Source organism: Phodopus roborovskii, unplaced genomic scaffold (assembly GCF_943737965.1).
Source record: "Phodopus roborovskii unplaced genomic scaffold, PHOROB, whole genome shotgun sequence".
NCBI lineage: Eukaryota > Metazoa > Chordata > Mammalia > Rodentia > Cricetidae > Phodopus > Phodopus roborovskii.
Genome location: NW_026126611.1, coordinates 11,516,852 through 11,540,370, shown reverse-complemented (window position 1 = coordinate 11,540,370; position 23,519 = coordinate 11,516,852). Strand labels below are relative to the sequence as shown.

General features: G+C 45.1%; 1 protein-coding gene and 1 pseudogene across 1 annotated transcript in view; one reads left to right on the top strand and one right to left on the bottom strand.

Moving 5' to 3' along the window:
- Akap12 (A-kinase anchoring protein 12) overlaps window positions 1–23,519 on the top strand; it is a 71,767-nt gene that overhangs the window by 9,679 nt on the left and 38,569 nt on the right. The window lies entirely within an intron of this gene.
- Window positions 11,486–11,585, bottom strand: LOC127237765 (uncharacterized; annotated as a pseudogene).

Below are 23,519 nucleotides of genomic sequence, written 5' to 3'. Positions count from 1 at the left end.
AGCTGAGGCTATGGAGCCAGTGCCTGCCAGGAATATACAAATAAATAGGTGGGACAAACCAGGTAATGGCCAACACATCGGCAGATGCATCTCCACTCAGCTGCACATCTCCAATGGTAGTCCTTTTCATGACAGCACAGACTGGGAGTGGAGGGGACAATACTGTGGCACCTGAAGGTGGTGGCGAACAAGAGATACAGAGGGGACAGGGAAATGGACGGAAACAGAAGAGAAAACTCTAAAGGCAGGGAGTTGGCCAGCTGCCAGAACATCACTTACCTTATCGAATCTTCTCCATCAGGAAATGGAGGTCCCTGAGGGTCGGCCACACCCCTTCTGCTTGCAGGGACATCTCAGGGACGACTCATCTTTTCTTTCAAAGAGGGTGTTTCTTTTGGGCGAAGCCCACGTTCAGTGTCAGCTTTTGGGTTTGTGCTGAGGTCAAGGCAGTGAGTGGGTTCGCTCTCTCTGTGTGTCTGAGCCTGTGGCTGCTCCTTGACGATTTCAGCTGTCAATTCATCACTCTTTTTAAAGTGCCCTGCTGTTTTTTATTGGTGTGTGTGTGTGTGCACACCTGTGTTTGCTATGGCTTGTGTATGGCCAGAGCACAACTTTAAGGAGTAGGTTCTCTCCTTCCACCTTGTTTGAGAAAGTCTATCATGTTTCTGTTGTGCTGTGTGCTCCAGGCCAGCTGGAGCGGGAGCTTCCAGCCAATTCTCTCCTTCCCTACCTCCCATTGCACAGGGAGTGTTAGAGGAGTTACAGTGTTGGGGTTATAGTCCCAGGACCTAACTTAGGCTTGCTTTTCCCTTGAAGCCATCTCACAGCTCTTTTTTTTTTTTTTTTACTATTATTTATGTATTTATCCACTTAATTACTTATTTATATATTTATTTTTTTTGTTTGTTTGTGGGGGGGGGCAGGGTTTCTCTGTGTGGCCCTGGCTATCCTGGAACTCACTCTGTAGACCAGGCTGGCCTCGAACTCACAGAGATCTGCCTGCCTCTGCCTCCCCAGTGCTGGGATGAAAGGCGTGCATCACCCACCGCCACCCGACTACTCTTTCTATTATGCACAGTTTCATTCTGTATTCCAAGCTGTCCTAAAACTTACTGTGTAGCCCAGGTTGGCCTTACTGATTCAGCCTATTAGGACTAGAGGTATGTGCCTTCATACTGGCTGGACACTCCTTGATAAACCGCATGCGATGGCCCACACCTGTAATCTCAGCTGGACTGAGGCGAGCGGAGTACAAATTCAAGGCTAGCCTGAGCTCCATAGTCAGTCTGTCTCCTAAGGGGAGGGGTGACAAAAAAAAAGGAGGGTTGGGGAGATGGCTCTATCAGTAATGTGCTTACCATGCAAGCGTGATGGCCTGAGCCATACATATCCCCAGCATCCATGTGATGATAGGTATCCATAATCCCGCCACTAGGGTGAAAGAGACAAGATGATCCCTGGAATTTGCTGGCTACCCTAGAAAGACTCTGGCTTGAACAATTAAGTTTGGGCTGAGCATGGTGTCGCATGCCTTTAATACCGATAGAAACAGGTCTCTGGGAGTTTAAGGTCAGCCTGGTCTATACAGCCAGTTCCGACCAGCTGGAGCTACGCAGTGAGACCCTGTCTCAATAAACAAAATAAAAAACAACAATAATAAATAAAAGTTTGGGCAGCAAGATTGCTTGATCTGTTAAGGCACTTGCTGCCAAGCCTGGCCCTCAGAGTTTGATCTCCCAAACAGGTACGGTAGAAGGAGAGAACTAACTCCTTCAAGTTGTCCTCTGACTGCCTCATGTTCATGTTGTGCACGCACACAAACACACACACACACACATTTTCTAAAAAGATGAGCAATTGAGGAAGACCTGGCCAACCTACACACATTTGCACCTGTACCCATTCACACACATACATGAGCACACACACACATACATGAACAGGCGCTTCTACACTGTGTCATATGCATGAAATATATGTTGCCATGCAATATGCAGAAGTGTTGTTTGCTTTGTAGTTCTTTTTACTTTTAAAATGTATTCATCTTATCAATTGCTTGTTATTACTATTTTTGGGACAGGGTCTTAACTATGTAGCTCTGGCTGTCCTGAAACTCACTACATAGATCAGACTGGCCTTGAACTCACAGAAATATGCCTACCTCTGCCTCCCAAGTGCTGGGATTAAAGACATGTGCCATTATTCCCAACTTCATTTATTATTATTATTATTATTATTATTAATCCTCCTGCCTCAGCAGGACTTACGTACCATTATCTGCAGCTTTAATGGATGCTAGGTTTTATATGTATGGCTCTTAGTGATAGTTTAAACCATTTCCTAACAGACTTTCCAGAAGTATGCCTTTTGGAGACTTTTATTGTTTGGAATTACTCAGCTGCACTGGGGAGTGAGCACTAACTAAATCCTGTAGAACGTTCAATGCATGCTATCCCTGCTCTGAATCTATGATCGGTTAGACTCTGCAGTGTGAATGACAGGCCAGGCGGGGACAAGGTGGCCTCTAGGTCACTGAGAACCGGTCCACTTCTTATTTGTTTCCGTTTTTTTTGAAACAAAGTCTCACTTTATAGCCCAGGCAGGCCTTGAACTCCTGCCTCAAGTCTCCCAAGAGATGGGAATACCAGCGGGCACCATCGTGTCAGATTATAACCCACTTTCTATGATGCATTTTAAAAATATTTATTTTTTATGTGCACTGGTGTTTTGCCTGTGTGTATGCCTGTGTAGCTGCAGACAGATGTGGGCCACTATGTGGGCGCTGGGAACTGAACCCCCAGGTAGTATGGGAGAACTGTCTGTGTTCTTGACCACTGAGCCATCATCTCTCATGATGAGCTTCTTGATTGCTTCAGAAATAACAAGCAAATCAGTACTTAAGAGTTGAGCTCCAACTTTTATGTTATAACTGGGGCTATTTAAATGAAAATTTGTAATCTCTCTGTTGTGTGTTGTAGAAAGTAAGTCACTCAAGCGGTAGGGAATGTTAGAAAGTTTTGTTAAATTCTTTCTTATAACAATTTCTCCCACTCTTGGCACAAGCTTGTGTAGAAAATTGAAGCAAAACAAACAAAAAATAAAAAACTGGGCTGTAATGGGAATAAAACCCAGATTGATCATTTTACACACACACACACACACACACACACACACACACACACACACACCCTTTATTGGAAAACCTCAAGGGTTAAATTTACTTATAAGAAATTCGGTAATTTTAATTAAGTCTTCTGTTTTGCTTATAATGAGCTAAACTTGCTTGCTTTGATCAACACGAAAATTTTGTAGTTGTTCTATGTGGAGATTTTGTGGTGACTGAGACCCAGGGGTAGTATCTAGACTGTAACAGTGACAGATTTCACATCAGGTCCCTCAAGACATGGAGGAATGTAAAGAATGCTTCAGCATTTCAGGGAAGTAGGTCATGGTTTAAAGTACTACATTGGCCAGAGGAGAAAGCTTTCTCGGGAAGTCTCTCTGAGCCCTGGAACCCAGCTGATTCCTTTCCCAGAATGCTTCAGCCTTGAGTAAATTCAGCAACAGAATGAACTTCCCCGGCCTCTGGAGAGCTGGATTCAGAGTTCCAGATTCATTGCTCAAGCTTGTGACTCCAAGAAAAATCATATGTGGGATTGATACTTTTTTTTTTTTAACTGCATGATCCTGAAATAGACTTTATTTAAAGAGTAATAGGCAGGGGCTGGAGAGATCGCTTTGTGCTTGAGAGCACTTCCTGCTCTTGTAGAGGATAGACCTGAGTATGCTTCCCAGTACCCACATCGGAGGCTCTAGGGGATCTGATGCCTTCTTCTGGCCTCTTTGGGAACCCACGCACACGTGGCACACCCTCTTATAGATGTGTGCCGCACACATATTAAAATAAAGTATTAAAAGTAGTAGGTGAGAGGAGAGGAGGGGGGTTAAGTACATTTAGCAAGAAAAGGCGAGTCAGTGCTTTTAAAGACTTGGGGTTTGGGGTGTTGGGGATACAGTTCAGTTGGTGTGGTATTTACCCATCACACATGGCCCTGCAGCGAGGTCCTGTTGTCTCAGCACTTGATGGTGGAGGCAGAAGGAACAGAATTTCAAGGTCATCTTCTGTATAGAGAAAGAAGCTACTGTGGGCTATCGGAGACCCTGTCTGAAGACAAACAAATAAAACGAACTGGGGATCCTTTCTGGAAATGTCTGTTACTGCTGGGAACTCAACTTGAGTCCCAGTAGAATCACAGATGAATGCGGTACCCAGAGTCTATGGAGGACCTGAGTTCAGGGAACCTGCTCTTCGCCCAGATTTGTGCATTACTGCTCTGCCCTGAACGCCCCACATGATAGGACAGGGTAGTCCAGAAAAATGTGGGTTAGGGACAAGAGTGGGGAGAGTATTGTCTAATATTCGTGCAGCCCTGATTCAATCCTCATCACCAAGTGTGTTGGCACATACCTGTAATGACAGGGCTGAGAGGTCCAGGTGGAATCCAAAGCCCTAAGTTATCCTTAGTTACATCTCCGGTTTCTGGGCCCGCCTGGGATATATGAAAAAATAAGTTGGGTTAACACTGTTTCCTTTCTTTCAACTACAGAGCTTAATATTTGTTTTATAAATTTGGGGGTGGAGCCAATGAGGTGGCTCAGTGGGTAAACGCACTTGCCTCTGTGCCTTATGTCCATGCACGCACGCACGCACGCGTGTGCGTGTGTACACACACACACACACTAAAACTGTCTAATTTGGGAGACAAGGTCTCCCTGGTAGCCCACACTGGGCTCGGTATTCATACTCTACCGCCTCGGCCTCCTGGTTGCTGGGATTGCAGGCTCGCCCGCCGTGCAGGCTTTCCCACCATGTTCTACTCTCAGCGATGTGTTCTGTATCTGGAACTGGAAGAATTTTGTTGAGTGCAGGAAGGAGGGTGTGTTCTACTTCATGTAAAAGTTTTCTTCGGGCCTTGTGCGGTGGCGTAGTCAAACAGCAAGGAAGCTGTGGCAGGAGGATTTAGAGTTCATATATTGCTACTTGTAAATTTTTACTTATGGCCAGGCATTGTGGGTACACTTTTAAACCCATTGCTTGGGATGCAGAGGTGGGGGGGGGCGGGGATCTTCACATCTGAAGTCAACCTGGCCTACAAAGCAAGTTCTTTGCTAGCCACAGTGAGGCCCTGTCTCAAAAAACAGAATGAAACAAAACAAAAAAATGGTGTGGTGCATATGTGATGTGTGTGAGTGGGAGATGCCCTAGTGAGTGTGCGAGTCAGGGGCCAACTTCATGGAATCTGAATGAAAAGAAATGAGAACTTGGCTGCTTTGAGGAGCTCTGTCGTTGTAGGTATGAGGGAGAAAGCAGCCAGGCATGTATAGAATGTTCCAGAGTGAACTGGGCCACGGGTGTGTACGGGGGCAGGAGGTGGGGAGAAAGGAGAGAGCAGGCAAGGGGAACCGGAGACTAAGAGGCCAAGTGTCCAAAATGTACGTTATACATGAAGGGAACGAGCCTAGTCCCTGGGAGGAAGAGGTTTGTTGGTAGAGGGCGGGGTGAGAAGCGCTGGGAGGAGCCACAGGTACTGAGTGTTGCTGGGAAGGCTGGGAGGAGCCACAGGTACTGCTGGGAGAGCGTGCCTGCATTTGTTAATAGTCACCTCAGTCATTCCTCCCAGGGTTCCTTAACTGGTGAAGGAGTCTATTCTTTCTTTTTGCCTCTACGCATGTTCTGGGGATTGAACTTAGAATACCAGTGTGCATGGCAATCGCCTTTAGCTACTTAGCCTTCTTGCCCCTTCACCATGATTGTATGTTATTGTTAATGCTTTAAGTTTAATTTTTGTGGTGCTGGGATCCAAATCCAGCTGAAGCTGTTCCTGTTTTGAACAGGCTCTCAGTGCTGGGTAGGTCCTGCTTCAGCCTCCCTAGTGCGGAGTTTACAAGCCAGAAGCCACCCTGCCGAGCCCCTTTTTCTTAACTCCTTATTTAACTGCATCCAGATGTGGAGATAGTGGACAGGGATGGGCCCATAGGAGATAAAGCAGAAAACTGAGCCAACCATAGGAATGCTTTAGAAAATTCGGGATCCGGTGCCCTTTAGTTCGGCCTTATTGTTCAAAGCGTGCTGCAGGTTTCTTTTTACTTCCAGGCTGCAATAATAACTTAATTTCAAGCAGAGCCAATGGTCCTGGCTCTGCCTTAAGCCTGCGCAGTGTCCCTTGACCATGTTTTCTGAGACAATTGGACTACTGTGGAGTTAAAAAGCCCTTCTAGCGGTGGATGCTAGAGGTTTTGCGGCTGTGTGTGAACTTGAAGGAAGATCAAGGGAAGGTCAGTCTGCCTGCTTGAATGGAATTGCAAATTCCTTCGCTGGCAAACTCTGAGCACAGGGAAACGTCAACGGCTTGTTGCTTTCTATGGTCATGAAGAAGGAAGATCTCCAAAGCCTTGGTTCCTTTGCTGGGCGCAGGCCAGCTGGTTTATTTCAGCGTCAGATAAGAGCTTGAGAAGGACCCTGGCGTATTTCTGCCTTAAGTCTGATCACAGAAAGCTTTATAGTTTGATTACTAGAGAAGAAAATAACTGTACTGGAGGCTTGTAACAACTGCAGCGTTTAGGGAAGTTGTTCGTGTAGCCCAGGTTGGCCTGGCTCTTGGTTTGTGGAGGACAGAAGATGAACTTGTGGTCCTGCTGTCTCCATCTCCCAAGTCCTGGGATCACCCTTGTATGCAGCGCTGGGGGTCAAAAGGGCTTCAGTGTTTGCTACTGTATTCCTCCTCCCCCTCCCCATTTGCTTATTAGAGTGTGAGTGTCCTCTTTCCACTACGACGATTCCAGGGATTGAACTCCGCAGACTCGGCAGCAAACCCCGCCGACTGTTCACTTTTGTTTCTTTGAGACTGTGTTGGGCTATGTAATTTCACAGTGAGCTCCAACTTGCAATCCTCCTGCCTCATCTTTCCCAACTGCTGGGGCAATGAGGGCACCCTACTTGGTCTAGCTAAAGATGATGTCTGAAACCAATGTGCGTCCAACAAATGCCAGGCTGTATCATTGACAATAAGACATAGCTTTCCTAGTCTTATATATAGTCTTGACTTTATTTTTTCAGAACCTCCTAAGTCTCCACCACTGATCCACACTCTTATCCCTTGACTTGGTATTCAGATGAGAGGGTTTCTGGATTGGAATGTTGCTCTGCAGAGAATGGATTTATGGTTGAGGAGTTCAGTGAGGTGGAGGTGTGGTTTTCTATGAGTCAATGACAACTCTCACAAAGTACAGTTAGTTGTCAGTCATTTTACATTTAATCCCAACATTGGGGAGGCAGAGGCAGGTGAGTCTCTGTGAGTTCAAGGCCAGCCTGCCTGCTCTATGGAGTGAGTTGTACCACAGTCAGGGCTGCACAGAGAAACCCTGAGTAAGAAAAACAACCACAACAAAATCACCTAGGGGCTGGTGAGAGGTTTCAATGCTTTGCCACCAAGCCTTACAGCCCTCATCCTTTTCCCTGGACCTACACAGTCCAAGAGGAGTCTCGGTTCCAATATTTAAGTAGTCCCCAGACCTCCACCTGTGCCCACCCACTCATAAATTTTAAGTTTTTAAGAATCAGAATATTTTATACATACATACACACACACACATATATATACATACATATACATACATACATACATATATATACATGCATACATACATGCATACATGTATGCATGTATGCATACATGCATACATACATACATGACATGCTGCCAACAAGACTGAAGGTTTTGTAGGATTATTGCCCTGCCCATCTGTTCTGGGCTGGGACCACCTGTGTGTGCATCATTTCTTCCTGAAGATAGATGACAAGCCCTCCAGGTTGTACATGTTTCTCCCCCAGTGTAGGATGCAAAAAGGCTTTATGTTGATTACATCAATAGAGTATCTTGTTGTCCTGGAAAATTATTTGTTCTTATTCGCTCATTTTGACTTGTTTTAATTGTTTAGCATTTGTGTCGGAAGGAAATAAGTTCATAAATAAACATTAGAATAAGCATAATTATTAATTGGTGATACCACTAAGTATTCGTTTGCCTAGATCTAATAGTTCTTGATTAATACATTGGCCAAAGTAAAATTTTTATGTGTAAACATGAATGTGATAGTGTTGAGCATACAGAACTTGAAATACAAGTCTTCGAGTAGAATGATAAATGTTATTTTTATGAATTTTTCCATGTTCTTGGATATCTTTTTAAGAGGACTTGCTGTCCTTTTAAAAAGAAGGCCCAAGTTACATTCTCAACACCCACCCATATCTGGTGGCTCAAAACGGCCTGTAGTTCCAGCTTCCTGGGATCTGATGGTCTCTTTTGGCTTCTGTAAGGATGTACACATAGGCGCTTGCACACAGACACACACAAATGGATTGTTCAACAATCTTTTTGAATGAAAGTTAAATGTAATGCTAAAACTAGAGGAATTAGTTTGTGTGTGTGTGTGTGTGTGTGTGTGTGTGTTTACATTAGGCAGGTGTCCTTCTCCCATTGATCTTTATCATGTATTTTTTTCCAAAAGCTTTCTAGTGTGTGTGTATGAAGTGTATGCATGTAGAAGAAAACTTGTGGGAGTTGTTTCTCTCTATCGTGTGGATTTAGGCTCAAACTCTGGCTGTTAGTCTTGACAGCAAGCACCTTTCCCTGATGAGCTGTGTTGCTGGACCCTTTACCTTATTTTAGATAAATTCTCTTTCTGAATCTGGAGCTCACAGATAAGCTACACTGACTGGCCAGCAATGCCTGGTGATCTCCTGTCTCCATCCATCCCTTCCATTGGTGGGGTTACAGACATGTACCAGTGTGCTCAGCTTTTCTGTAGGTGCTGGGGATTTGAACTCAGGACTTCAGAGTTAAACAGCAAGCACATTACATGGAGTCATTGCCACAGCCCCTATGGGAATGTTTTAAACTCACAGTGCTGGTACTAACAATCATTGTTGCAGATGTTTTGTTGGAGCCAGAAATGAGTTGAAATTTTATAATTCACTCTCCAAGAATTTTCCTTATAATTAAGACATTGTCACTAGCATTTGAGTGCCTGATTACAGTTTTGCTTTCACTTTTGTGGAAGGAAGAAAGCGTAGCATGGCTTATTAAACCCTCTACTAAAACAACCACTCAAAGGGAAAGGGTAGTTCTAGCCCTGGAAGGATGCAGGTTCCCTAGAACTGGACTCTTCTCTCAGTGACTCTAGGGAGGGTAGATCTCCCAGTGGGCAGAAATTTCCCAGCTCAGCTTGGAAGAAAGAGAAGCTACCAGAACTCAGGTAGCTCAAGGATACAGTGGGAAATCCAGACTTGAGGAGACTTACTGTGTATTTCCTGTTGTTTCCCAAGGAAGCCACCATTTGTCACAGTACAGTCACATGCTTTTATGAAGGATGAAGGGAGCTCATTGATGTCTTTTTTTTATTGATTTACCTATTTAATCAGGATGCAGGAGGGCTGTCGTCTTTTAAGAGTCCCCTTTGTGCTGTGATATAGGAAGTCTGAAGGTTGCTTTGAGTCATTGAAAGAAAACAAACAAGCCTAAAAAGAAGCCACAGGCCAGGCAGTGGTGGTGCAAGCCTTTATTTCCAGCATGTAGGAGGCAGAGACAGGTAGAGGTGGATCCCTGCGTTCCAGGCCAGCCTGGTCTACAGAGCTAGTTCCAGACTGCCACGCCAGGGTTACACGATGAAACCCTGCCTTGAAAAACCAAAAACCAAACAAACAAAATCCAAAAGGCTCCTGGCTCCTGTCAACCTGGGGATCAAGGATCAAAAGACCCTTTCACCGAAGTCATCTAAGACTATCTGAAAACAAAGATATTTGGGGCTGGAGAGATGGCTCAGATGTTACGAGCACTGGCTGTTCTTCCAGAGGTCCTGAGTTCATTTCCCAGCACCCACATACATGGTGGCTCACAACCGTCTGTAATGAGATCTGGTGCTCTCTTCTGGCCTGCAGGGATACATGCTTGGCAGAATACAGTATACATTATAAATAAATTTAAAAAAAAAAGATAACAGATATTTACATTATGATTCATAACAGTAGCAAAATCACAGTGCTGAAGTAGCAATGAAAATGTTTTTATGGTTGGGGGTCACCACAACATGAGGAACTGTATTAAGGGTCACAGCATTAGGAATGACTTCTCTAGGGGTAATTACTTCTTTGTCAGTTTAAAGGTAGATGGGTCCTGGGCCTGGGAGATAGCTTCACTTAGGAAAAAGGGATTATGTTACCAAGCCTGACCCTGACCTACACGAGTTCAGTCCTTTTACCCCACAGCACGGAAGGAGAGAACTAGTTCTTGCAAATTGTTCTCTGACCTTGCCGTGGTGCGCGCGCACACACATACACACACACTCTCTAAATAAGTAAATGAACAAACATAATTAAGATAGGTCCTTTACTACTGGCCCCATACACAACAGAGACTGAATGGAGCAGTTGATGGATGTGGCAGAAAGAAACGGTTGTCACAAATGTGGCATAGGCTGGACCACTTCTGAAAGCAATATGTGTGTTTTCATTTACTGGGAAGCCCATGCCAGGCACAGCATTGACTAGAACCCCAGCACTTGGCAGAAGGAAGGTGGTAGCTCGGAGGCTGAAGAGCCCTGGAGCGCATGAACCCTTTTCTCTGAGCCCTCATACGCAACTGAGCTCCATCCTCGGGTTCCACCTTTGAAATGATGTAAATAACACGGGCCTGGCTTCTTGTTGTTTGTCGAGATGAAGTCTTATGATGTAGTCCATTTTCAGCTGGAACCTGTGATCTTCCTGTCTTAGCCTCTGATTACAGGTGATATTAAATAACAACAAAGATGTTAATATTACATTAAATTTGTACTCACCATGTGGGGCAGTGTGTGCATGCGTGCGTGTGGCCATACCTGCCTGCCTGTATTTTGGACTCTCTGGCTCTGTGTGTGTGTGTGTGTGTGTGTGTGTGTGTGTGTGTGTGTGTGTGTGTCTGCCTGCCTGCCTGCCTGTCTGTCTGTGTGCTCATATGCACTTAACACACAAACATCTAGCCAAAAGTATAATGGCCATCTGTTTAGAGACAAATATTCTTAATATATATATATGTGTGTGTGTGTGTGTGTGTGTGTGTGTATATATATATATATATATATATATATATACTGGTTGCCATTTAGGGCAATACCATTGTTATTATAAATGCTAAGATGAACAGCCCCCCCCATGCAATATGAATGCAACTTTTATATACAAAATACAAGTTACATACAATAGATTCATTAAAGTTTGGCAGCTGTGTGCTTCTGTAAGCCTAGTTTCCTACCTAAAAGGATCACTCTGTCATTTCGTAGTTTTCATATGGTTAATTTCTTCCAAATTGACACGTTAAACGAGGAACAATTTAGGCCCCAGAATAAGCTGAACGCCTTCAGCGTCCAGAATCTCTCAGCACAGACTATATCTAAAAATGTGCAACACTTTGCAAATTTGGGTATCATCCATGCATAGGGGCCATGCTAATCTCTGCTCCATCCCATCTTTAGCAGTATGTTGCCAAAAATATGATGACAACCATGCTTTCTTTATAAGATAATAACCGGCCCCAGCCCATTTTGGCAATCAATCGATAATAAGCATATGGAATTTCTCTGAGTTGTAGTTAGCTTGGAAGAATCTCAATCTGCCTTCATTTCTAGGATACTCATTTCTTATATTTCTGTGTAATTTAACAAGCACATTAGAGTTAACCAGGCCATCCTTTTTTATTTGCTATGAGAGCACAGGCAGCTGCTTGCTGTCCTGCAGGAAGTGGCTTTGTCTTGGTTCCTTCCTCCTGGTGTTTCCGTAGCCTAAGCCACTGAGCCTCACAGCACAGTGGGAAGAAAAGGCATTTGCTGAAGTGAAGATGGAGGCCCTATCCTCAACTATGCCACTTCCTAGGGGGCGTGGCCCAGCTTGTGTGTGCCTCCCTACAGGCTGGATGGGCGGTTCCGAGAGCCGGTGTTTTAACAAGCGGTGCTGGTTTTTATTTTGGTGCATGAATGAGCATTCAGCATTTACTCCATTGTCACATGATTTCTGTTTGCTTAAGATGGACGCCTTACTTACTGTTGGTTTGGTTTCAGCATTTCTTTAGGTTATAGAACTTGTAAATATGATTCCATATGTAAGCCAGTAATTTCATTTATTGCCCACTTTGTTCTTGGTGTATTATAATCTGCTTGGAAAGTAGTTCAAGCTGGCCATGGTGTTGCATGCCTATCATTCTAGCATTGGGAGGTAAAGACAGGAGGGTCAGGAGTTCAAGGTTATCTTCAGCTATATAACAAATTCAAGGCCAGCATGAGGTCCTGTCCAAAACAAATAAAAAATTCCTCACACGGTATATGTCCCTATTGAAAAATTATTTTTCCTGGACAGTGGTGGTGCATGCCTTTAATTCCAGCATTTGGGAGGCAGAAGCAAGTGGATCTCTGTGAGTTCCAGGCCAGACTGTCTGGTTTACAGAGTGAGTTCCAGAAAGGACTCTGAAGAGAAACAAGAAAGCATAAACAACAACAATAAAAATAAGAACACAAGTAGAATAGGTATAAAAGTGATTACTGGCTTCATAATTCTGACCCTAACCCAAACCGGATGGAGCTAATTCCCAGAGAACCCCCTACTACCTTGCTGGGTGATGGAGAAACACCCAGCTACATCCATCCAGAAGGGGGTCAATTACTCAAGGAAAGTCACACAAATCATTCCTGAGGCGTGACTCCTGTGACCTAACTACCTCATTCTAGACTCTACTTCTCCACGGTTCCATCCACTTAACATGGCTACACTGGGTAGCAAGCCTCTAGAACATACTCAGACCTTCTCTGTACCACAGCAAGACTAGTATGAAGAGTTCATCAATCAACACAGTGGTGTTCATCAATCAACACAGTGGTGTATCAGAACCCAATCAGACGAATGGTCCATCCCAAACCCTCGAGGGTTCAAGCAAACTTACTGCTTTCTAACTCAAAGTTACATTCTTGTTATGCAAACGGTTCTTGAGATGGTTGATTTTAGTTGACACAGCCTTGAATCACCTGGGGAGAGTCTCAAAGAGAGACTGACTACATTGGGTTGGGCTGTGGGCATGTTTGTGGGGGGTTGTCTTATGGGGGGAGTCTTGTGGGGAAGACTCAGCCCACTGGGAGTGGTAACATTCCCTAGGCAGGGTTCCCCAGTGTTAAAGAACAAAACTGGACACAAGCAACTGAACATGAATACATTCATGTCTCTGTCTGTCTGTCTGTCTCTCTCACGGGCGTGCACGCACGCGCACACACACACATACACACCTCACTATGGAGCGCTGGCTGAGATCAGATTCACCTGCATTTGCTTCCTGAGTATTGGGGATAAGACACGGGCCTGCCAACTGGATGTGGTGGGATGCCCTATTTGAAGTTTCTGCCTTTACTTCCTCACATTGGCGGACGGAGACCTGGCTTTAAAGCTGAAATAAATCCATTCCTTCTAGGGTGCTTTTGCCAAGGTCTTTTTGGTTTTTTGGAGACAGGATTTCTCTGTGTAGCTCTGGCTGTCCGGACACTCGCTCTGTAGACCAGGCTGGCCTCCAACTCACAGAGATCCGCCTGCCTCTGCCTCTGCCTCTCCAGTACTGGGATTAAAAGGTATGCACCACCCCCACCTGGGTGTTTCTTAGTTTCTAAGTGTAAGTTTTATATGCTGTAGATTTAAAGCAAGCTATTTCCTGTAATTCAGTATTTGTCCAGAAAGGGCAAAGGCTCAAAACTCCCATCTAAGGTGTGGCCACCTTCTGAAGGTGATATGTTCTCTTTTAAAGTAAAGCAAGAACACTTTTGAAAAAATTCTGCATGCTTGTGTTTGTGTGAATTTTTCCATGTGTGCTCAGGTGCCTACTGGAGCCGGAAGAGGGCACTGGATACCCTGGAGCTAGAGTTGCGGGTGGTGAATGCTGGGAACCAAACGTGGGTCCTCTGGAAGAGCAGCAAATCTCACAGCTGCTGAGCCGCCTGTCCAGCCCTATTTCCCCTATTTGCTTCTTTAATGGTGCCTTCAGCCAGGCATGGGGTAGGAGGCCGATGCATTCAGCACCCTGGCCTTGTATAATAGGCTGGCAAGACGGCTCAGTGGTCCCCAGTGTAGAAGGAGTGAACCGGCTCCTGATGTTGCGATCTGCTTGCGCTCCGTGGCCTGAGAACCGGCAGGGTGGTGGGTGTAAAAGCTTCCCCCCCTCCTCCAGTCTGGTGAATCTTGGCTGTGCCTAGAGCTGCAGGACTGGGTGCAGGCCACTTTTATTTTGATATGCAGCAGGCTCTTGGTTCCATGGAGTACAAACTTAAGTGTCAGTGAAATGCATCTCCATTTATCGTTTTAATTTGATAATAACCTTTGAGGCGTATCCACCAAAATGGCATCTTTCAGGTCCATTATCAGAGTTAAATATTTAATGAGTTTATTAAGTAATCTACGACATCGTTCGTGGGGCACTTTGCTTCTTCTTTTCATGTGTAGTCCCTGGGAATGTTGTAACATACCTGTGTGGTGTGGGCCACCTGACCAACTGCTCCCTCCCTCACTGCCATCCCTTGCTGAGTGCCTTCCAACTTAGCTGCAGGAGAGGGGCGGAAGAGACTCCTCCTTAGTAGGCTTCGGGAGGAAGAAAAGGCAGAAAGACTGCTAATCAATCGAGAAGCAGTCTAGGATCCAGAACAGATGCGGTAGATGCTTTTAGCAAGCCTTGCGAATTAGCAATTTGCTGCTTCCTTACTCTGTAAGTGGCTGCTCTGGACACGTGGGCTCCTGGGTAAATCACATTATCTTAGACAGGCCATGCTTAGATGCATTGGATGCAGTCTATAGAAAACAAGGCAAGCAATTCTGCTTGTTATTTCTTTTTCAATGAAAATGTGACACATTGACAAGAATTGAAGGGTAAAGTGTGATCAATACATTCTAAGTGTGTTCAAAAGAAAAAGCCAGCGATCTGTCGATAAGTTTCAAAGCCACTAAATTTTCTTAGGGTAGGAGGTTTTTTTCTTACAGCTTGCCTGTATTGGGATCATTTGGGAATAAACTTCTGTTCCCCTTGCTATGCTTGGAAACCGCCAGCATGATGAAAATCCTCCAAGAGACAAAGGTCCTGCTGCCCTCAGCTGCTACAAACTAACAAGCACCCTTGTGCAGAGTGGGTGAAGAGTTTTGTGTGGGAGACATCTCCCATCAGTGTTCCCCTTGGCCATCTCTGCCTTCTGCCCTAGATGCAGATGGGGATTGAACACTCCTATTTTCCACATTCTCCATCTTTCCATGGCTACCTTTTTATCTTTTAAAAAATATGAATATTTTTAGAAATTCTTTGAAAATTCCATCCATGCACACAATGTATCTTGATTGTGTTCACATGGTAAGTTTCTGGTGCCTGTGTTAGGGTCTCCCCACCACAGGATCTTGGTACTGCCCTGGCTGGGCATAAACTTGGTACACAATAAAGCTTCGGCTCTCAACCTGAGGGTCTTGACCCCTTTGGGGGTTGAATGACCTTTTTTTTTTTTTTTTTTTTTTTTGCAGGGGTTGCCTAAGACCACTGGAAAACATAGATATTTATATTATGATTTGTTACAGTAGAAAAATTATAGTTATGATGTAGCTATGAAAATAATTTTATGCTTGGGAGTTACCATAACATGAGGAACTGTATCGAAGGGCTGCAGCATTAGGAAGGTTTGAGAAACACTACAATAGAGGATGGCCTTGAACACACTTCTAAGTGCCGGGATGACAGGCACTTCCCTTGATTTGGAGACATACCTTTGATGAGAGACTTTATTTAAAGTTTTTCATACTTTGGTTGGTCATGGTGGGCCACACTTTATTATTTATCTATTTTTTATTGTTGTTTGTTTTGTTTTCTTGTTTTTGTTTTTCAAGTCAGGATTTCTCTGTGTAACCCTATCGGTTCTGGAACTCTGTAGATCAGGCCGGTCTTGAACTCATGAAGATCCTCCTGCTTCTGTTTCCAAGTGCTGGGATTAAAACCGTGTGCTACCTCTACTAGCTGGTGGTGCACACCTTTAATCCCAGCCTTTGAGAGGCCCAGGCAGGTGGATCTTTTTGAGTTCGAAGCCAGCTTGGGTAACATATTGTCACCCTGTCTCAAAATATTGTTTTTTTCTAACTTTAAAATTTAAACGTCACTGTGGATGCATCTGGCTTTTGGGTTGTGGGATTTTGGTTTTTTTTGTTTGTTTGTTTTGTATTTTTTTTTTTTTCTTGTTGAAACTATGCCAAGCCATGAAAGTAGGTTTTCTGTGGCACATAGTATATTTCGAAATATATTTATTTTATGATCATATTTCCTAGGCTGCGACTTAATGTAAAGAATTTACTATGAAGTAGCAGACTCCTTTAAGAAAAGCCACCACTTAATGTGCTTGGATGTGAACTACATGTAACAGTTAAGTGAGAATTAGGTCTTCACTACCAGGCTGGCCTCGAACTCACAGAGATCCATCTGACTCTGCCTCCCAAGTGATGGGATTAAAGTCGTGCCCCACCAACTCCCAGCTTAGTAGTGGTTCTTAGCTAGGAGTTCGATGACCCCTATTCCATGAGAGGTGACATGCTGCTTGGAGGTAGAGTAGGAACCAAGGTTCAGGATAATCAGGGACTGTGATTTTTAGGTTCATTCACCTCACAGCTGTGTTCACTGGGCATCTGTACAACACTGACCTCAAGTTGTGGGTGTTCCAAACATTACAAGGGGGACACAGCATAAGGAATTCAGTTGACCGTCATCACAGTGGGTTGCTGTTGCTGGTAGATGGTACGGTTTTATTTCCCTCGTCCCAAGCAGAGATTTGATATATTCCCTATGCCTGAAATCAGTATGGTTGATCTCCTACCTAACCAGATTTAGAACTCTGGTGTTTTCTTTTACATATTTTCCCAGAGAACCCAGATGTTTTAATATTTTTCAAAACACTTCTATCATTAAAGCACTGGGATACTTGGCTGAACAGGGAGCTAACACATGCTTGCCTGTGTCTTATTTATGGACAATGTTACTAGCTGTGACTCACAGGGGGTTCTTTGGGCAAATCATTTTAGAAAACGATAAGTGATTTCCCCCCCATAGAGACTCAGAATGCACACTAAGAGCCCTTTTAAATTTAAGTAAACAAATCCAATTCAGCAAAGCTAGGTTTTCAAGCTGAGAGGGAGCTCATAGCCTTCCAAGCTGGTGCTGATGCGCACCCTGTGCTGTTTCCAGATCCCAGTTTAAAAGGGGCTGCTTTTTAAGACTCTAATTTGTAGACAATGCTCCTAATTGAGTTCACTACCAGGGCTTGTTTACATAATCGGTACAATGTTAATTACTTTCTGGGATGTAACACTTGCTCTCAAGATAAAGACAAAGTTGAGGTTTTCCTCCTGAAACCATGTTAAGAAATTTTAACTAAAATTACAGGAGAAGGAAGATTGAGGATTCACAGTGGCCAAAGACGCTATGGAGTAGCGGCAGGGATGTGCCCTCAGCTTGTGTCCTGTGCAGGGGCCGTCCCAGGTCCTTCCTCAAATAGTAAACATGACGCTGTCAATAGCAACAGAGAAGTAGTCTCTCTATGAACATGGGAATTTTCACTTATCCCAGTACCCAGGAGGTAGCGTGAGTTCTAGGGCAGAACTGATAAAAAAAAAAAAAAAAAAGATTGATTTTATTTGTAATTGTGTGTGTGTGTGCACTCGAGTGAGTCTACAGACAAGCGTGTAGGTGCCAGGAAGAGCAGATCTCCTGAAGCTGGAGTTCTATGTGGTTCTGAGCCACCCAACCCAGGGGCTGGGACCACGCAGTCTTAACTATTTATGTGTCTTTGCAGCTCCCAGAAAAATCAGAATTTTCACACTGAGATTAAATTTACATCTGCACAGTGTATTTTTCCTAAGGCAATCAAATATTTAAATGACCAAGTGTCGATTTGCATACACGTGCATTCTGGTGATTTGCATACACTTGTAGCCAGTGGTAATTTGAGTGATGATGGGACAGCAACACTGGTTCTCAGTCTTGGAAGCAGAAGCTCTCTGAGATGGAGAAGTATGTTTGGGGTGGGGGGGAGGGCGGACAGTGGGGCCAGGATGCTTGCACGGCGGCGTGAAGGAGTTGTTCGAATCCTGTCTTCTGAATTCTTCAAATTAAAACCAGCCAGTAAGGAGGGCGTCTGTTTCCTGGCTTCACTCACTGTAAGCGAGTGGAAGGAAGCAACCTGATTATAGAGAGAGCTCAGAATTTAGGGGTGTTTGTGTTCTCATCAGTGTTTGTGGGGGATGGGATGTCGACATGCTCGTGGAGGGTCTGTTTTATCTCAGCTGCCAGAGATAAGGACTTCCCAGATGGCCAGAGAGGTCACCAGAATCTCCTGGATGTGCTCTCTTCACTCTCATGCAGGTCGAGAGAGCTTTTGGCTCAGCAACCCCATAAGCCTCCTGAAGCCGTTTATTATCTTTGAAGAACCAGGGGGGGGGGGGGGAGGAATAAAACCGAAAATCTGACATTTTCAACTATATTGAAGTGTTTTTTAAAGATGGTGTGTGCGTGTGCGCGCACACGTGTGTGCGTGCAGGTGCCTTGTGTGGCACTCGTGTGTGGGCCCATGGAAGCCAGAAGTCATCCCCTGGAAGTTACAGGAGGGGCCTAATGTGGGTGCTGGGACCCAAACGTGGGTCCTCTGAGCCATCTTCCCAGTCCCGTCTATTGAAATCGTATTAACTATTAAGGTTTTTATTTTATTAACTACAAAGTTTTCCCCGTCCGTTTTATTTATGAGTCTTCTGCTTGCACATGTGTGTAAGTCATGTGTATGCCTGATGCTTGCAGAGATGGGGGGTGTTGAATCCCCTAGTACTGGAGTACTGTGTGGATGGTTGTGAGCTACCTTGTAAGTGCTGAGAATCAAACCTAGTCTTTGCAGGAGCAGCTTAAGCACTCGGTCATCTTTGCAGCCCTAAGTCATTTTTTAAAAAAGAGATTCTTGCTATAATAGCCCGGATTGGCTTCAAATACTAATCCTCCTGCCTCTGCCTTCCCAATAATTAGGAGTAGAGGCCTGTGCTACCCGCTGGTTAGCCTTGTGCACGGCTGGGTAGCTGTGCAGATTTCGTTTTCTGTAACCAAATGCTGGGACACGCTTCATTAAAGAAAACTTTCCTTCTGATTCTGGAAAATCTGAAGGCACACTGGTTTTCTCATCGTTCTGGAAGAAGAATTGACAATAACATTATGGGAAGGAGGGCTTCATTTTGCTAATATTGTTTTGTCAATCTTTAAAACAATACAGGATGACCTCGCTGTGATATAAGAGGGCTGGAGAGATGGCTCAGTGGTTAAGAGCACTGACTGCTCTTCCAGAGGACCTGAGTTCAATTCCCAGCACCCACATGGCAGCTAAGGACTATCTGTAACTCCAAGATCAGACACCCTCACACAGACATACATGCAGGCAAAACAACAATGCATATTATATATATTAAGAAAAAAAAGCTGGAGAAGACTGAGCTAGAGTACATGTCTTTATTTGAGCAAATGTACCAGGACTTGTAAAGTGTATCCAGCGCTTTTATGACTTAGACGATGCCCCAGATACTACTCATTTGAATCCCAGACAGTCTAAAAACAGAAGACTGTATTAGGTCTTGATTTATAAGTGGGAAAATGAGCTGAGGTGAGGTTTCAGAGCCTGGGGGAATGTGAACTTGACCTCAGAACTTACTTATCGCTGCTATGCCCCATACCATCTATGACTGAAAATCCCCTGTGGTGGTTGGAATGAGAAATGTCTCCCATAGGCTCAGGTGTCAAAAAGCAAGGTCCCCAGTTAGCTCTGGCTAGGCTTGGGGGGGGGGGAGGGTGGTCTTGCTGGAAGAAGTTCAATGCTGGGAGAGAGCTCTGAGATAAAAGATGTTAACCCTTAGCTTCCTGCTTCTGTCACCATGCCTACCGCATGATGGCACAACGGATTTTTATCCTTTCTGGAACCACATGGCAAAATAAACTCTCTCTTCCTCAAGTTGTTTTTAGTGATGATATTTTATCACAGCATCAGAAAAGCAACTAACATACCACCCCAAACAACAAAAACAACAGGACTTAAACTTTAGGCAATGCTCTTCCTCCATCTCCCCTGTCCCCTTCCTTCAGAAGAACAGGAGCTTGCACTTGACAAGTCACTAGAAGATCCCAATTGTTGAGAACAAATGACATAGCAAAGATTTGACAGTTGCCTTACGATCTTAACACATGTCAAGTGATATTCTAGGGGCGCGCGCGCGTGTGTGTGTGTGTGTGTGGGGGGGGCTCAAACATAGGAGGGAGTGTCCTGTGCTATGTAATCAGCCTTCTTTACTATTTCCATGCATGACAGAGGGCATTAATATGCTAATGACAGTGGCAGACAACAAGGTTAGCAGAACTTCTCACTCAGCCATAATGACTTAGACTCTTCACAGCTGTGAACCCTGAGAAAAGCTGGGACTCAGCCGGAAGGGATGAGGTGCCTGTCCTCCCAGCATGCCTCAGCCCCTACAAGTTACAGGGTCCTTCTGGCTGGCATACAGCCTTACCTAAACTTCTCCAGCCCCGGGCCGGGGCTGCCCTTTCCCTAGATGCCCAGCCACTTGGTCACCCGACTTTTTTTTTGGTAATTGTTGATGTTTTTTAGCTTTTGCCCTCTTGGCTGCTGCACCTGGTTCTCCTCTCTCTCTCTCTCCTCTCCCTGCCCTCCTCCATCTCGTCACGTGGCCCAGGGTCTTGTCTGCTCTGGCCTCTCCCAGATGTCTCTGCCTCTGGCTATACTTCTCCCTTTTATCTACAATAAAATGTCTTCAGGACACCTAGGAGCAGTTGCGTCCTCCTTTTTTTCTTTTTTTCTTTTTTCATTCAGTAAAAAAACTATGCCCAATGCTTCTCCCCATGCACACAAAGATCCCCCTCCCCTTTTTAAATTTGATCATTTGTGCACATGATTTCTGCCGTCATAGGAGGGGTGACTTGGAGCTGCCTCCTCTACACGTGACAGATGCTGGGCCCTTCCCACCTGTGTGGGCCATGCAGGGGGAATGTGAGATAGAACCCTGGCTCCTGCAGCCCCTTCAACAATCTTGTCTCTGTCCCCAATTATCCTGACAGCTGGCGGGACCTCCTGGATTTTGTTCATTATTTAAGCAATTCATCAAAGGGCTCGATACTGCACAGAGAGCTCCGGGCAAGCTCTAGACAGTTCTGTGGTGAAGGAAGGAGAGAGAGAGAGAGAGAGAGAGAGAGAGAGAGAGAGAGAGAGAGAGATGCCTGGTTCTCACTCTCAGACATCTTACAAACTGTCTTAGATGTTCTCTGATGTTCCTAGAGGAAGGCGAGGCTGTCGTTGGAAACATTTGAGAGTTTCGATTATTTCAGTATTGCTCTGTTGTTTGCTGGAATAAACTCTGGCTGACCCCCCCAGAGGATATGAGCTTGAAAACACTTAGGGTTTTGATTTGGTCAGAGGAGGCGTCTTTGCTTTTGAAGCACAATCCCGTGGGCAGATTGGGTTTCTGGTACTCATCGTGCTTATGGGGTGAGGGCTGTGTCTTTCTAGTCCAATTTTTGTCTCCAAAGAAATAAATCTATCTCTAATACTAAATCCAATATGTGTGGGTAAAGCTGAGGAAGGAGGCTTCAGAGAGAAAAATGGGGTACAGATTTCCCTTTCTTGATTAGAAACCTTGAATTACAAAGTTATTGCCTTCCTCCCTGAACTCTGGAGACCACCGAACCTCATCTGGCATGAGCTGAGTGTAAGTCCTGTCTTCTGTGGCCCTGTGAGTCATAGGATTAAAGATGGCGGATAGGAAGGTTTGCGTATCCAGTTTGGACTCTCCAGCGTGTGGAAAAAATAGCAAGTGCTGGCTTGCCAGAGGTGGCTCAGGGTTAATTAAGAGAGTGGTACTGCCTTTGCGAGGGACCCAGCACCCATGGAGGGGCTGCTCACAATCACCTGAACTTCCAGATTCGAGGGCTCAGGGGCCTCTGGGACCTGAGGTCACCCACACTTATGTGTATATACCCATATATGCATACACATGATTTTACAAAAGGTTAAGGCACATGCTAGTAAATAAGCGTGATGAGGCAGGGGCAGGCATGATAGTGCACGCCTTTAATCCTAGCTCTTGGGAAGCAGAGGCAGGTGGATCTCTTGTTTGAGGCCAGCCTTGTCTACCTAGTGAGACTCTCTTTCAAATACCAAGCAATTGAAGGAAGAAGAGGAAGAAGAAAGAATAGAAGCCCGGGCGTTGGTGGAGCACGCCTTTAATCCCAGCGCTCAGGAGGCAGAGGCAGGAGGATCTCTGTGAGTTCCAAGCCATCCAGGTCTACAGAGCTAGTTCTGGGACAGTCTCCAAAGCAATTTCCAACGTCAACTCTTGATTTTTGCATTTGTCTCATGTTGCCCAGGGTGGTTTTGAACCCCTAATCCTCCTGCCTCGAACACACCTAGCAGCTCAAGACAGAGCCTAAGATTCATCGAGTTACCATGCAACCCCCCTAAACGTGTGATTCTGCTCCCACACCCTAATCCTGCCCTTCATATCGCTGGTTCAGTCCAGTGCAACCTGTGCCTAGCTCTAAAGCTCTTCAGTTTAAATGTGCTGGCATTTTTTTGCTGATGGGCCTTGTGGAGACAGGCACCTCCTTTATCTTTAGCTTTCATTTAAAATGCCCATCTTTCATATTTTGGTAATCGAAGCCTTGAAGTGGAACTGTAATCTGAGTGGCTCTTGTAATAGCCAGACTCAGCATGGGCATTGCGGAGCCAACTGGTCCGTCTTCAGTGTCAGTACGTGATGTTATTTCAGGCGAAGTGCAAAGACGGTGAAGGGCTTTGCTGGCAATAGAGAATAGCACGGTGAAAGCAGTTCCGCATGCTCCAATCTTCCGGATCTTGAGGCCACAGAACCTTCAAGAATGATCAGTACCTGTTTGTCCTGCGCCGTCGGTGGACCCATGAGCAGTGACAGCAAGGGAAGTGCTCGTTCTATGAACGGTCTTTCCCTCTTTCTTTCAGTGTGTGCGCATGTGCACAGCACATGCGTGGACGTCCGAGGACAGCCTCCTGTTCCAGTTCTCAGTCACCTTTCACCCTCTGTTTGGGACTGGGTCCCTTGTTGTTCACCAAATAGTCTAGCTTAGCTGGCCCGTTTAGCTCCAAAGATCAACCTGGGCCCATTTCCCATCTTGCCATCTCTGGGATTACAGACGTATGTATGTAATGCCTCTTCTCATACGGTCTGAGGAGCCAAACATACTCGGGTCTTAGACCGGAAGGCAAGTGCTTTACCGACTGAACGACCACTCCAGCTGATGGCTGGAGTCGAGTCATAGGACCAAATTTGGGTCATCATGCTTACATGGCAAAGCCCTTTATAATATAGAGGGGGC